This window comes from Vespa mandarinia, chromosome 4, assembly GCF_050613455.1.
Source record: "Vespa mandarinia isolate Hongniang chromosome 4, ASM5061345v1, whole genome shotgun sequence".
Classification (NCBI taxonomy): domain Eukaryota; kingdom Metazoa; phylum Arthropoda; class Insecta; order Hymenoptera; family Vespidae; genus Vespa; species Vespa mandarinia.
The window spans coordinates 9,102,501-9,115,380 of record NC_140813.1 but is presented as its reverse complement, the minus strand read 5'-3'; the positions used below and the strand labels follow the sequence as shown (position 1 = coordinate 9,115,380).

General features: G+C 29.3%; 1 long non-coding RNA gene across 2 annotated transcripts in view; it reads right to left on the bottom strand.

Annotated features, from left to right (window-relative positions):
- LOC118443090 (uncharacterized) overlaps positions 1-12,880 on the bottom strand; it is a 59,587-nt gene that overhangs the window by 45,663 nt on the left and 1,044 nt on the right. For both annotated transcript variants that reach the window (XR_004838588.2, XR_014982030.1), the window contains exons 2-3: positions 12,112-12,198; positions 11,398-11,487 (exon numbers count right to left, since the gene is read on the bottom strand). This is a non-coding gene — a long non-coding RNA (uncharacterized LOC118443090). The remainder of the gene's footprint in view (positions 1-11,397; positions 11,488-12,111; positions 12,199-12,880) is intronic.

Genomic DNA, 12,880 nt, shown 5'->3' with positions numbered 1-12,880 from the left:
CCCATTTACCTGAAATTTCTAACTCCCCTTTCACCCCTCGAACTACTCGTGTAATCGACAGGAGACAGTTATTACGTAACATTAATGACGGCGGAAATGAGAAGCGGAAAATGCAAACCAACGACGTCGACTTTGACGATAACAACGATGACGACGACGACGACAACAACAACGACGACGATAACAATAACGACAACGCCAACGACGCCAACGATGCCGACGACGAAGACGACGAAGACGACGAAGACGACGAAGACGAAGAAGACAACGATCGCGTTTTACTTGCACTCGGTAGACCCGGTGACACACTTTACTAGCTCTCTCGACGAAGCTCACACACAGAGCAGGGAAAGTGACAACAGCGCGCAAAGTCTGCACGATCGTAACCAAGTTACGTCGCCGATGATGCGCGCGAACTCTCTAAGGCCACGACAACGACGACAACATTCCACGAAGAACGTAGATGCGCGTTTCACCAACAGAAAAATTCTCATCGAAATAATCAGAAAAATTATTCTACATATGTTCTATGTTAACTATAACAGAATATATTACTTATTCTTCAATTATACCGTATTAATCAATATTAAAGGAAGGAATGTTACTATTTCATTAACATTTCAATCGATGAATCAAACAAAATGGATAATATTTATTTAATCTATCTATAAGGTCTATATTCTTTTTCTCTTCCTTTTTCTTTTTCTTTTTTTTTTCCCTTACTTTTTCGTTTTTTTTTTTTTAAAACGTCTATTTTGTCCAAATATTTTTTGATAAAAATAAATATTATTCATGTATTATTCTTGTAACTCTTTTTTATCTTTTTTTTCTTTTTCTAAAAAGATTAATCTTTCATCGCGTTATTTAAATGACCATATTTCTATAAAAGTGTTAAATGTAATTGGAAAAGATCGATCCTTCATTTATGCAGTTCGTTCATGCACATAAATATATATATATACCTATGATGTCGACATTTTCGCTTTACGATAGACGAAACATTATCGATAGGAATTACAATTCAATGATCGAAACGACCAACCAATACTTAGCTTAATTTAATAATATTTTTCAAATTATACTTTAAACGCTTAGGTTTTTCCATATATACGACAAAATATAGTTTATATTGTATACTCGAGGATATTTCTTGAGGATGTTAGACACTTTTTCCTTATTGAATAAAATACATACATACATGAATATATACATACATAGATAAATAAATATATATATGCATACATATATATATATATATATATATATATATATATATATATATATATATCGTAATATTATTTCTTTTTTTCCTCTTTCTGATTATCTTTGAATGTACCTGAGTGGATGCATGTCAGTGGGTCTCTCGAGCGTTACATCAACTCAACAAGAAGAGGATTTGCTTCCGCAGACGATTACTTTTCCTTCTGAGAATCGTCTCGCTTTCAAGTCCCCGAATCCGAAAGTCCTGATCGAAACTTTCTGTCTAGACGTTGACGAATTTCACTTTTCCTTTTCAGCTTTATTGCGAATTGTAAATCTCTGACAATGAGATAGATAGATAGATAAAGAGAGAGAAAGAGAGAGAGAGAGAGAGAGAGAGAGAAAAAAAAGAAAAGAAAGAATTGTCGTCATCATCATCATGATCATTATCATGGTCGTCATCATTGTCGTCATCGTTGTCCTCATCGTCCTTGTCGTTGTCATCGTCATCGTCATCGTCATCGTCACCGTCATCTAATTAAAATTAAAATTAAATGACGATAATATTAATTAATCCTATCGAAGATCACATCACAAGGAAACATTAACGAATCTCCTGCTTTCATTATGCGTATCCGAATACAATTAATGCGAATATACATAACGCCTAGCCACGATGAGTTTCACTTTCCTTCTCGTTGGCTCGCTTCCGTCGGTTATTTTTGTACCTCGCGTATACCACGTGAGAGCTCGACGACGACATAGCGAAGTATCGCCATCTTTGCGGAGAAAGTCCAAAAATTCGAGGGCCGAAGATAAATGATGAGAACGGTGCCAGGAAACATCCTTTATATTGTCCTTAACCCTCTTCCACGAATATTAAGAATTCGAAACTCTTGCTTAGTAATCGATATAATTTCCATATGAAAAAAAAAAGAAGGAAGAAACCAGACTGACTTACAAGACGAATGATCTATTGATCAATCAGAAGAATGATTTTAGTATATCGAATTAAAATATCAAAATTATAATCAATTTTATATATTATGAAATATTAATAATAATAATCATGTATACTATGTACATATATATATATATATATTTTTTTTTTCATAGTATAAAATAATAGATATACTTAATACAGTATGTAAATAAACTTGTAAATAGTGTAAGATACTAAGTATGATAAGATATTAAGATATTATGTTCCGCTTAGTACATTAATATACTGTACAATAACTATATGCTATAACTATATTATAGTAAATAAATATATATATATATATATACATATATATAAATAATAGTTACAGTAACATCATGATACCTTATAGATATTGTCTTTTTTCTTTCTTTTTCTTTTTTTTTCTTTTTATAATCTATAAAAAGAAGAATGAGTTAAATTACTTGTATAGAATTTGTAAAGTCACGAAATACGATATCGACTAAATCGACCAAGTCGAAAGATATCACGCTAATAAATACCAGACAATAGCTTTAGAAAGACATATGTATACCATCTTCGAAAGTCCATAATGATGATACGATATTAATGATATAAAAGTAACCGCAACATGGGATGGTATGAATGAAAGAAACTTCAAGTGACGGAAGCGACAGGTGGTCCCAACACCCGCGTAATAACAAACGTCTCTTCTTTTTGTTACGCGACATGATCCTCACGACAAATTTTATCATGAATGAATAAACGAAAATCAGTTGATACCAACTTACGATCTATCAATATTTTTTTATAAAAATTCATTCAAAATTTCACTTCGATGATATTCAATTTATTTTGTTTTTTCTTCCATTATATTTATTTATTTTTTTTTTGTTTTTCCTTAATCGTTCTTTCAACTCAATTTTTATTTCGATATTGATTAAATTCGTAACTACAAAAATCAAATCGTATATTCTAATCTCGATTTAACAAAATTGATCGATTTCGAAAACTCGACCTTCTTCTTTTTTCATTCACAAGTTTTCTTGGAATATCTTGGACAATTAGGGTACAGATACAAAAAAAAAAAAACATCAAGAAGGCAAACGCGATCGAGGACGCGTATGAACGTAGGACGTGCAGGTCGCGTCTTTCAAAAACGAAAGTCCAGGCTCTTCGTGTATTCCAAGCTCGTGTCCGGACAGTGAGTTTCACCGAACATTCGCTACGTGAGCCATTAGTTAGTGTGGATGTTCCTGCCACGTCCAAAAATCAAAAGAAAGAAAGAAGGAGAAAGAGAGAGAGAGAGAGAGAGAGAGAGAGAAAAGAAAGAGAAAGGAAGGAAGACATTAGAGTACAAACGAATCGTTAGAACGAATCATCGATGGAACCATATTGATAAAATCGATGTTAGAATTCAAATTGATTTCTCTCTATAATTCACCAATTTCTTATAAATCTTTAATACAGTGTATACGATAAAGATTTTCACTTGTTATTTTAATCCCCCTATAACGCAACTTTTGAAGTAACATTCATATACATCGTATTTAATTTCTTTCTTTTTTTTTCCCCCTTGGTCACAAAATTAATAGTTAATTTTTTTTTTTTTTCATGTATAAGTTATGCTAATTGTGAATATAATTATATATTATTACATTAGGTACCTATAAGTTATAGAACATAAAGCTTCACATTACGTAATATTACTTTTAAATATAAAATAAAAGTGATTTATGAAGGATTAAATATACTTTTTTCTTTTTCCGTTTTCTTTTCTCTCTCTCTCTCTCTCTCTCTTATAAATTATATTATCTCATTTCATTTGAAACATAATCAAACTAATCAAGCTAACCTTATCTCTAATAATTCTCGACTAAAACTAATAATACGTCTAAGAGAAAATAAATACTAGGTAGATTAAACCAATGGTGTACACGAAACATTGAAGGAAAGATTTATATATCACTTGTCATTGATCTTTCTTACTACCCTTTTTCATTTATATTACAAACAAACGTACGTACGAACGAATAAATAAAGAAAAAAAATCTCTTTTCTAGTCCGTTGCTGTTGTATTTTATCGTAAGATCGAGAGAAATAAAAAATAAAAGAAAATAAAAGAAAAGAAAAAAAAAGAAAAAAGAAAGAAAAAAAAAAGAATTTGCGGTATCAAAACGAAAGAAAACTTGTTCTGATCGACGCCCACTCGGTAAAATCTTATGACGAGATTACGATGAAGGAAGAAGCTGAGGGGTGAGAAGGAAGAAGAAGGAAAGGCGAGGACAGCTATGAACAGCGCATTAGAAGAGGCTAGAATCCCTTAGAAAGCGGTACTACTCGAGGTAGAGACCGTACTACACGTAAAGACATATGTATATATAAACATACATAGACACATACATACATACATACATATATATATATATATATATATACACACACACACACATACCTATATACATATATACATAGATAGAAGTATATATGCTCTCGTCGTCGCTAATGTGTACGCGCAATCGTTGACGCTTAGACGAGCCCGAGCACAACCTCCCGATGGTCGCGGAGCGTGGAGTCGAGCGCTTGAAAAAGTGAAACTCGGCTCGCTGCGCGTGTAACCTAGAAACAACGAAGCGGTGCTCAACTCTGCGGGCACCCGTACGACCTCTTGACAACAACTCGAGAGAATCCCATACACTTTTTTATCAGAGAAATCGAGGAAAAAACGATCATTATATACTCCTTCGTTCATGATGCAGGCGAAAAATGGAAATGACGGTCGGATTCGACACATATTAAAGAATGCCGGTAACGGTAACGCGAAGATGCAATCAATCAAAATATATACATATTCGATTTATATTATCTCGAATAAATGCAATTTCACTTTTCATAATTCTTAAATTTCTCTAATTTATATAATATATCGAATATACGATATGAAATTATGTCTTGAGATATATTTGGTTAGATTGAAAGAAGAAAAATAAAAGGAAGAAAAAGAAGAAGAAAAAAAAAAGAACAAAAATAGGAAACAAAAAAAAATGAAAAATAAATCGTCCCCATCTGGGCGAAGAACGTCTTAGAAATTTCTTGAGAACCACTTTTCTAAGTTCGGTTGAGCTAAACGAGCATAATGCTCGAAGTACGTAGCTCCGAAGTACGTAGCTCAGGATAGGTACACGGACAGGACAGGATAGAGTACTTCTAGTCAGTGAAAGTAGCGAGTAGCACCGAGCTTGCTCGGCTTCGGCCGACTGCAGCGCCAAGGATCAAGGCCGGCCGCTTAGACTTAGACTTATGTTAGACTTAGACGACGACTACGGAACGCACGATAATAAGACAGCTCGCATTTTCTACACGATATCCTACTTTGCTACCATTCGATCGTGAGATCGCGGGAATGTAAGATCGAAAACTTCGTGAGCTTCGATCTTCCTGAAAGTGATCTATAAGATTTTATCTTAATAAAATCGCTAATATAATATCTGAAAGACGTCTCTCGTTGCGTCATTCAAGATAAATGATTTTTTTTTTCTTTAATTATCGAAAAAAAAGAAAAAAGAAAGAAAGAGAGAAAAATAAACTTAACGATTTACGTCAATCGTAATCATATTTATCACTTCTTTTTTCTTTCTCGTTATCGGGATCATCGATTATTATAGTATTAAATGTACGCACTTATAAAGAGAAAGAATGAAAAAAAATAGAGAAAGAAAGTAATATCGATCTTTTTTTATAAATATTCAATACTTTCTCTCTCTCTCTCTCTCTCTCTCTCTCTCTCTCTCTCTCTCTTTCTCTCTCTCTTTCTCTGTCTCCTATATTAGATAGTTCGATGACAAAGTTTCCGACGATACGCGACTGTCTCGAGTTTCTCGATGCCAATACCGACTTCAAAATGATTAATGACGACTGATTATGCAATTATTTGCTCTGGCCAGCCAGCCGATCGTTATCGTCAATCGATTTTATTTTTTCGAAACGTAATTCTCAGGAAAAATACATATTAAAAAAGAGAAAAGAGAGAAAAAAAAAAAAGAAAAAATATGAAACTCGATCTAAAAATTATTCGACATTTATGATATATATACAATATAGGCTTTTCAATCTTTGATCTTTTTTCTCATTATCTTCTCTCTTTTCACGTTCTCTAAAATGACATCGAATCAAACGGTTCATGTCGTAACTTCGTAAACATCATTGAACCAAATATAGTAAGCTGCAAAGAAGTAACACTGAATATATACAATAAAATGTTTTTCTAATTACCGGTTTTAAGTATCAAATGAATACAAAGTCGAAAGTAAACATGAAATATCTTATACAAGCGTCCGACTATTTACTGTGATTGCAAAATCAATTAACCTTCAATAAACGCCATACAATTTTGATGTCATATACTCGTATATCTTATTTAATCTTTTGACCATAAGATTATATGTTATTTCATATCAGAAAATTACGTTTGCTAAATACATATATATGTATATATATATATATATATTTACTACGCTATAATTGTATTATAAACTTCAAATAATGTCATTTATTTAGAGACCAAATTAAAAATATGAATTACAAATTTAAAAATTTAGATAAAAAGGAGAGATAAAAAGAATTCAACGGCGAAATATATTACATAGATAAAACGGTTGTAAAGATCGATATCTCTTCGATTCTTTTTGTCTAGTAATAAAAACCAAAAAAAAGAAAAAAGAAAAAGAAGAAAGAAAGAAATAAAAAAAAAGGAAAAAAAGAAAATAACGAAGAAAGAAAGAAAGAAAAAGAGGGAGAGAAAAAAAATCAAATGTCTATCTCCGGTCGCCCTCGCGCCACACACCCATAGACGCCCACGTACCCACATCTCGAGAGATCTTGCGCGTGTGTCAAAACGTGCTGCGTGAATAAACGCAGACAAATGCGTTCTCGTCCGGCGTGAGAATTTAGCGCACAATCGTACACGCACCACACCTCATTTTCCTACGCATTTTCCTTTTCCTCTCAAACGACGAAAGCTCGTGTTTATACATATATCTACATGTGTATGTATGTGTGTGTATATATATATATATATCATGTGTGTATGCCTATGTAAATAAATAGGTATATACATGTATAACATATATAGCTCATTGCAATCCATTTGCAATCGATATGCAGTATAATTATTATAAAATTTCTTATTGTTATACAAAGTCATCTCGTTAATTATTTTCCGTACAAAAATTCATAAGATTCTATTTAGAATTATGTAAAAAATAAAAATAAAAAATAAAAAAATAAAGAATAAATAACCTTGTCTATCAACGTTACTCTACATACATACTTTTATTTTTATATCTATATGTACATGTATATTTAGGTAAGTACTTACTAGAAATTATTCGAAAAGAAGATAAAGAAATTTGTAAATTTCCAAATATCGAAGATAATGCAGTGAAATCTATTATTTTATAGTTTATCTAATTTATCTTCTTTCATTTAAAAACTATATATATATATATATATATATATATATATATATATATATATATATCCCTGATATATCTGTATTCATGAAAACGTTGAACTTTCTTAATTTAAAATGACAATAGAAAATGTACATTTTCGAAATTAACAATCCTTTCATGAAATTGAAAGATCTTGTAAAAAGAATCCGTAAAATTTGTTTAAAATTTTAAAGTTACCTATATATACATATATATATATTTATTTATTTATTTATTTATCTGCAAAATTATTTTAAAAAATTATTGTCATCTAAAAGAATTAAGAAATAATTGAATCGATACATTTAATTCGATTTATTACACTATATGTAATCTAATGGTACGATAAAATCTCGATTAATGATAAGCCAATCGAAAGTTTGGCGAACTCTCGTAATCGAAAACTCGGAAGCTCTATTACTTCGGACGTTTCCCGCGTCAAGTCCGAAGCAACATCAAGATCGCGTAATATCTTACGCAACGGAATTTCCTCCATGACAAGCGAGTAGAGCTCGCTTGCTCGCGTGAGTTTACGTTCGAAACGGTAACGTTGCTCTCGGCACGGCCCAAAGGTCATGATCAAGCGCGCTTTTTCTCTCGATGGAGTCACCAAGGTCAGCATCTGTCGCAGCCTCACTTCAAGAAGACATCGACTTTTTAATATGCAATTTATTGACCTTTCGACAATACCAAATTTCAATTTGTACGAGATAATCGTCTTGAGAAAAAAATTTTTCTTTTATATATTATATTTAATTATTTGTAACAATCTGAGGAAACGAATGGACAATGATTTTTTGAAATTATCAAATCGAAATAAATTGGAAAATTCAACGATAAAAGATCCAATGTTGTACAAACTGTTGGCTAACGTTTGGCTCGAGGGTTAACGAACAGCGGAGAACGGAAAGCGAAGAAAGATATTCGAAACGAGTCGTATTCGCATGCGTGTTCGGTACAAAGTAAGAAGGTTAGGTTAGATTCGACAGCTGTTCTGTTTCTCAGAACCCTGACCTTACATCTCCTTCGTACGACCTACGCGAAATTCAATTCAATTTAATTCTTTAGGTAAGAGTAAGAGAGAAAGAGAGCAAATAAATTGTTGGTGGAGTTTACATATATATTACGTATACAGTTAATTTATCGAGATTTATCATCTTATTTTTGTTAAGTAGATAAAAAATATCTACCCAGATAATATCCATACCTATAAATAATAAATAACCATTGTACAAAGAGAATATCGATATATATTATTATCGCGACAATTACAGCTAGCATGCTTATGTGTATGTAACAAAATTCGAACAGTGGAAAGAAAAGAAAAAAGAAAAAGAAAGAAGAAAATTTTCTCGTCGTATTATCAATGGCATTTATTCCAATGCAAATTGAATAATACACATAATGATAAAACTCGTAAGAAGTTATATATCCATTGCAGAGCACATGTTTATATTTATATGTGATAGGAAAAAAAAAAAAAAAAATACAGAAAAAAATTTGCGTGTACAAAATACGAAGGAATAATGTACAGACAGGCCATTTGCAGATTATATTCAACCGTACAAAAATTATTTACACGACATTATGTCATTAAAGTTATAACGTACCAGCAGGTGCTACGAAATTGTAATCGGCGAAACAGCTGCGAATGAACTCGACGTAAATCGATCCAACAAAATTTTCCGATAATTTCATTGATAATAAATAGAATGGAATATACGATCATTTAAATCTTCCTGATTAATGAAAAACATGTATATAAGATAAATTTCATAATGAAAATTATTAATGATGATTAATCATGGTTTATAACGAAAGTAAATATATGACAGTAATATAAATCGCGATAAAGTTATAAAGTTTTATCGTGATAACGTTGCACTATCGAACGAGCAAAGTACGAATAGAAATATAAATCAACAGGTCTCTCTCTCTCTCTCTCTCTCTCTCTCTCTCTCTCTCTCTCTCTTTCTTTCTCTTTCTCTTTCTCTTTTTCTCTTGCTCTTTCATTCAGAAAAACGAAATAAATATAAAAGGAAAAACATATTTAACAGAAATTCATAAAGAAGTAAATATATTTATGTAATACGATTTTTTTTAATAGAACGAATTATCCATATTAATCACGAGACATTCACTGTTGATTCGATTGATATATGTACGTACGATATGTACGTAATTGCTTTAAAACGTAATATATGTTTTTTACTCCGTTTGAGTTAAATATTAATTTTTCTTTGTTTCTTTTTTTAGCAAAAACTGGCCTGGCAACGTAATTTTTAAGATTACGATCTTTATATGATTAAAATTATACGACGTTAAAATTCTCATTAATATTTTTTATAAGTAAACGAGTTAAATAGTACTTTTTGATATCTGAGTTCTTATCAAAATATAAAAAAATATTTTTCGAATGTACTAAAATAAACGGTCTATCGATAGTTGCGTTACATGATTAAAATAAATCTCATGTAACATAAATCTCATTATAATCAATAATAATCGATTACCCGAAAATCCATAAAATAAGATTAGTATAAACTAATTAGTTATCTCTATAATGATCTTTCCTTCAACTAGATCGAAAGTTTATCGAATTGATTTTGATTTATCTACGCAATTAGAAAAAGTATAGATATCAATAAAACATTTAAATTTGTAATCTACGAAACAACTAACAAAAAGATATTTGTCTTAAAATAAAAAAATCTTATTATCCCCGTTACAATTAAAAATATCGTAAAATTATGAATTAGAAAATTAAAATATTTGCTTACTCTTCGTAAATCTTTGCAAAAGCCGTCACAGATGGTTTTACAGAATGATGTAAAATTTTGAGATAACTCTAATATCACGATATACGATCTTATTTACTCGGCCATAAAAGAAAATATAAATAAATCGATTGATTTTTATTTGCCATATTTGTAATAACGTTAATTACGGCTAAAAATAAATTAAAATAAAAATATATGCTATGAACAAACACTGCCTTTAAAGGACGCCTTATACGTAAAGCTGTAAATAATATCGTTGAAACTGATTAACTAAAAATAATATTCATGAAACTAAAAATAAAACAAATTATATAGAGAAAATTTCTTGAAATAAATATATCTAAAAAAAAAAAACAATTAATTTTTAACAAATAAAAAATCAACGGATACAATTGTGAAAAGTAAAATTATTAAAAATTAAATATTTTTCAAGCATAGTCTTCATGGAATTGAGTAAACTAACTCGACAATATTTACATATGTTATATAATTTAATATAACGTAAACAATATTGATCGCCAGGATCTTACTATAGGCAGATATATATATATCTAGAGAAAGCCAGTGTACACGCGCACACACAAACACACATGTAAAGTTAAAATATGTGAAAGTATATGAAAAGTTAAAAATAAATATACAAAATATTAATTATCAGCAGATAGTTAACGTTTACTGCGAAACGTAATTATTAATACACTTTGTTATAATAAAATTACTATAGTATTTAATTAATTACGAATTAAATAATACTGATTAATATTGATTAAATGTATTAGAATAAGAGAACGAAGAGTTTACCGATAATGTTATCTGTAGGAAGTATCGTATAAGAATGAATAAAGAGAGTTCTTGACTTTAAGCGAAGGTGAACATTCGATAATGTTTTATTTAGGTTTAGGCATGATAATAAATATTGTTTACTATGTATCTCTCTGTATTACCCTTCGTTCTTGAAGTTTTTAAAAATAAACAAACTTACCTGGATGTATTATATAGAACAGCTACTAATAAAAAAGTTTTCGTACTCGACCTTTGGTTTTGCCATTTCTTAACACACGTATGACGAAAGCTGTAAAATATTGGATAAATATTAAATTGTTAGGAGTATACAATTCAATTATAATAATATTAAATTATATTATGATATATATATACACACATACACATATATATATTTATTTATTAAGTGTATATAGTGTATTAATGTGTACATTATGTACTATATATAGAAGTGTGTGTAAATTTTTATATTATATGTATTCATGTATGAATCTATATACTATATATATATATATATATATATATATATATATATATATACTATATATTTATATATATATATATATATATATATATATATATATATATTCGTATAAATACGAAAATCAAATATCATATAAAACTCAATCAACCATAATTAATTACTCATGAATTATTAACTTTAACATCGTTAAAATGCAAAAAAAGAAAGTAAATGTGTACTAATATCATAAAAATAAGTAAGAATTATACGATATTACGTAATACTCCTCGATGTAAATGACAATTTTATTTTTAGAAATATTTTTTTATTTTCTAAAATACTTTTTAAACGCGATATTTCTTATAAGTATAATCCCTCGAAAATAACTTATTCCGTCATTGATTAGTATATTTTAGAATGATATACGTTAAAAAAATTATACTAAATTACCTGTTATTACGACGTAGACGTAGATCCTTTTGCAACTTGGTAATAGTTTCCGATCAAATATAATTTCTTCAGTGCCCGACAAAGTACCTAAACAAAAGAACATTTCATTTTAATTTCCTTCTATCTGCAATAGTTCGCTTATACGTAATTACGTTTTCTAAATTTAAAATGGAAGATTCGATTTTTTAGATTTAAAATAACAATAAAACTTTGTATAAATAATATTTTATTAATATACGTAAAATAAAAGAGACATTATATATGGATATATATATATATATATATATATATATAAAATTAGAAAATATAATGAAAATAATCGGTTCATGTAATTCAGATAAATTTTAAATGAACAAAGAAATATAGGTATTATTTTAATAATTAAATTCATTGAATTAAATATCGTTCCTTTTTATCTAATTTTATCTTTTTTGATTAAAATATAAAATTAAAGAAACTTTGTATTCTTCGACGTGGTCTTTTACAAATATCTTTTTAATGTAATTTTTACAACATATTATTCAAAACTTATAATCTTTGTTATACACATACACTAACACTCGCACATAATCTATATCTATATTTGTGGTATAATAATAAAATATATTTAATTTTAGTAAAAAAAAAAAAATTACAAATATTATTTCAAAGAGTACTTAATTAATTTCATTAAAAAAAAAGTAAAATAATTCCAATAATCAAAAAAAATACGCGCCTGAACGTAATCGTTACTTTATTTTCTTCTATTTTATTTTTTTTCCCGCCACTA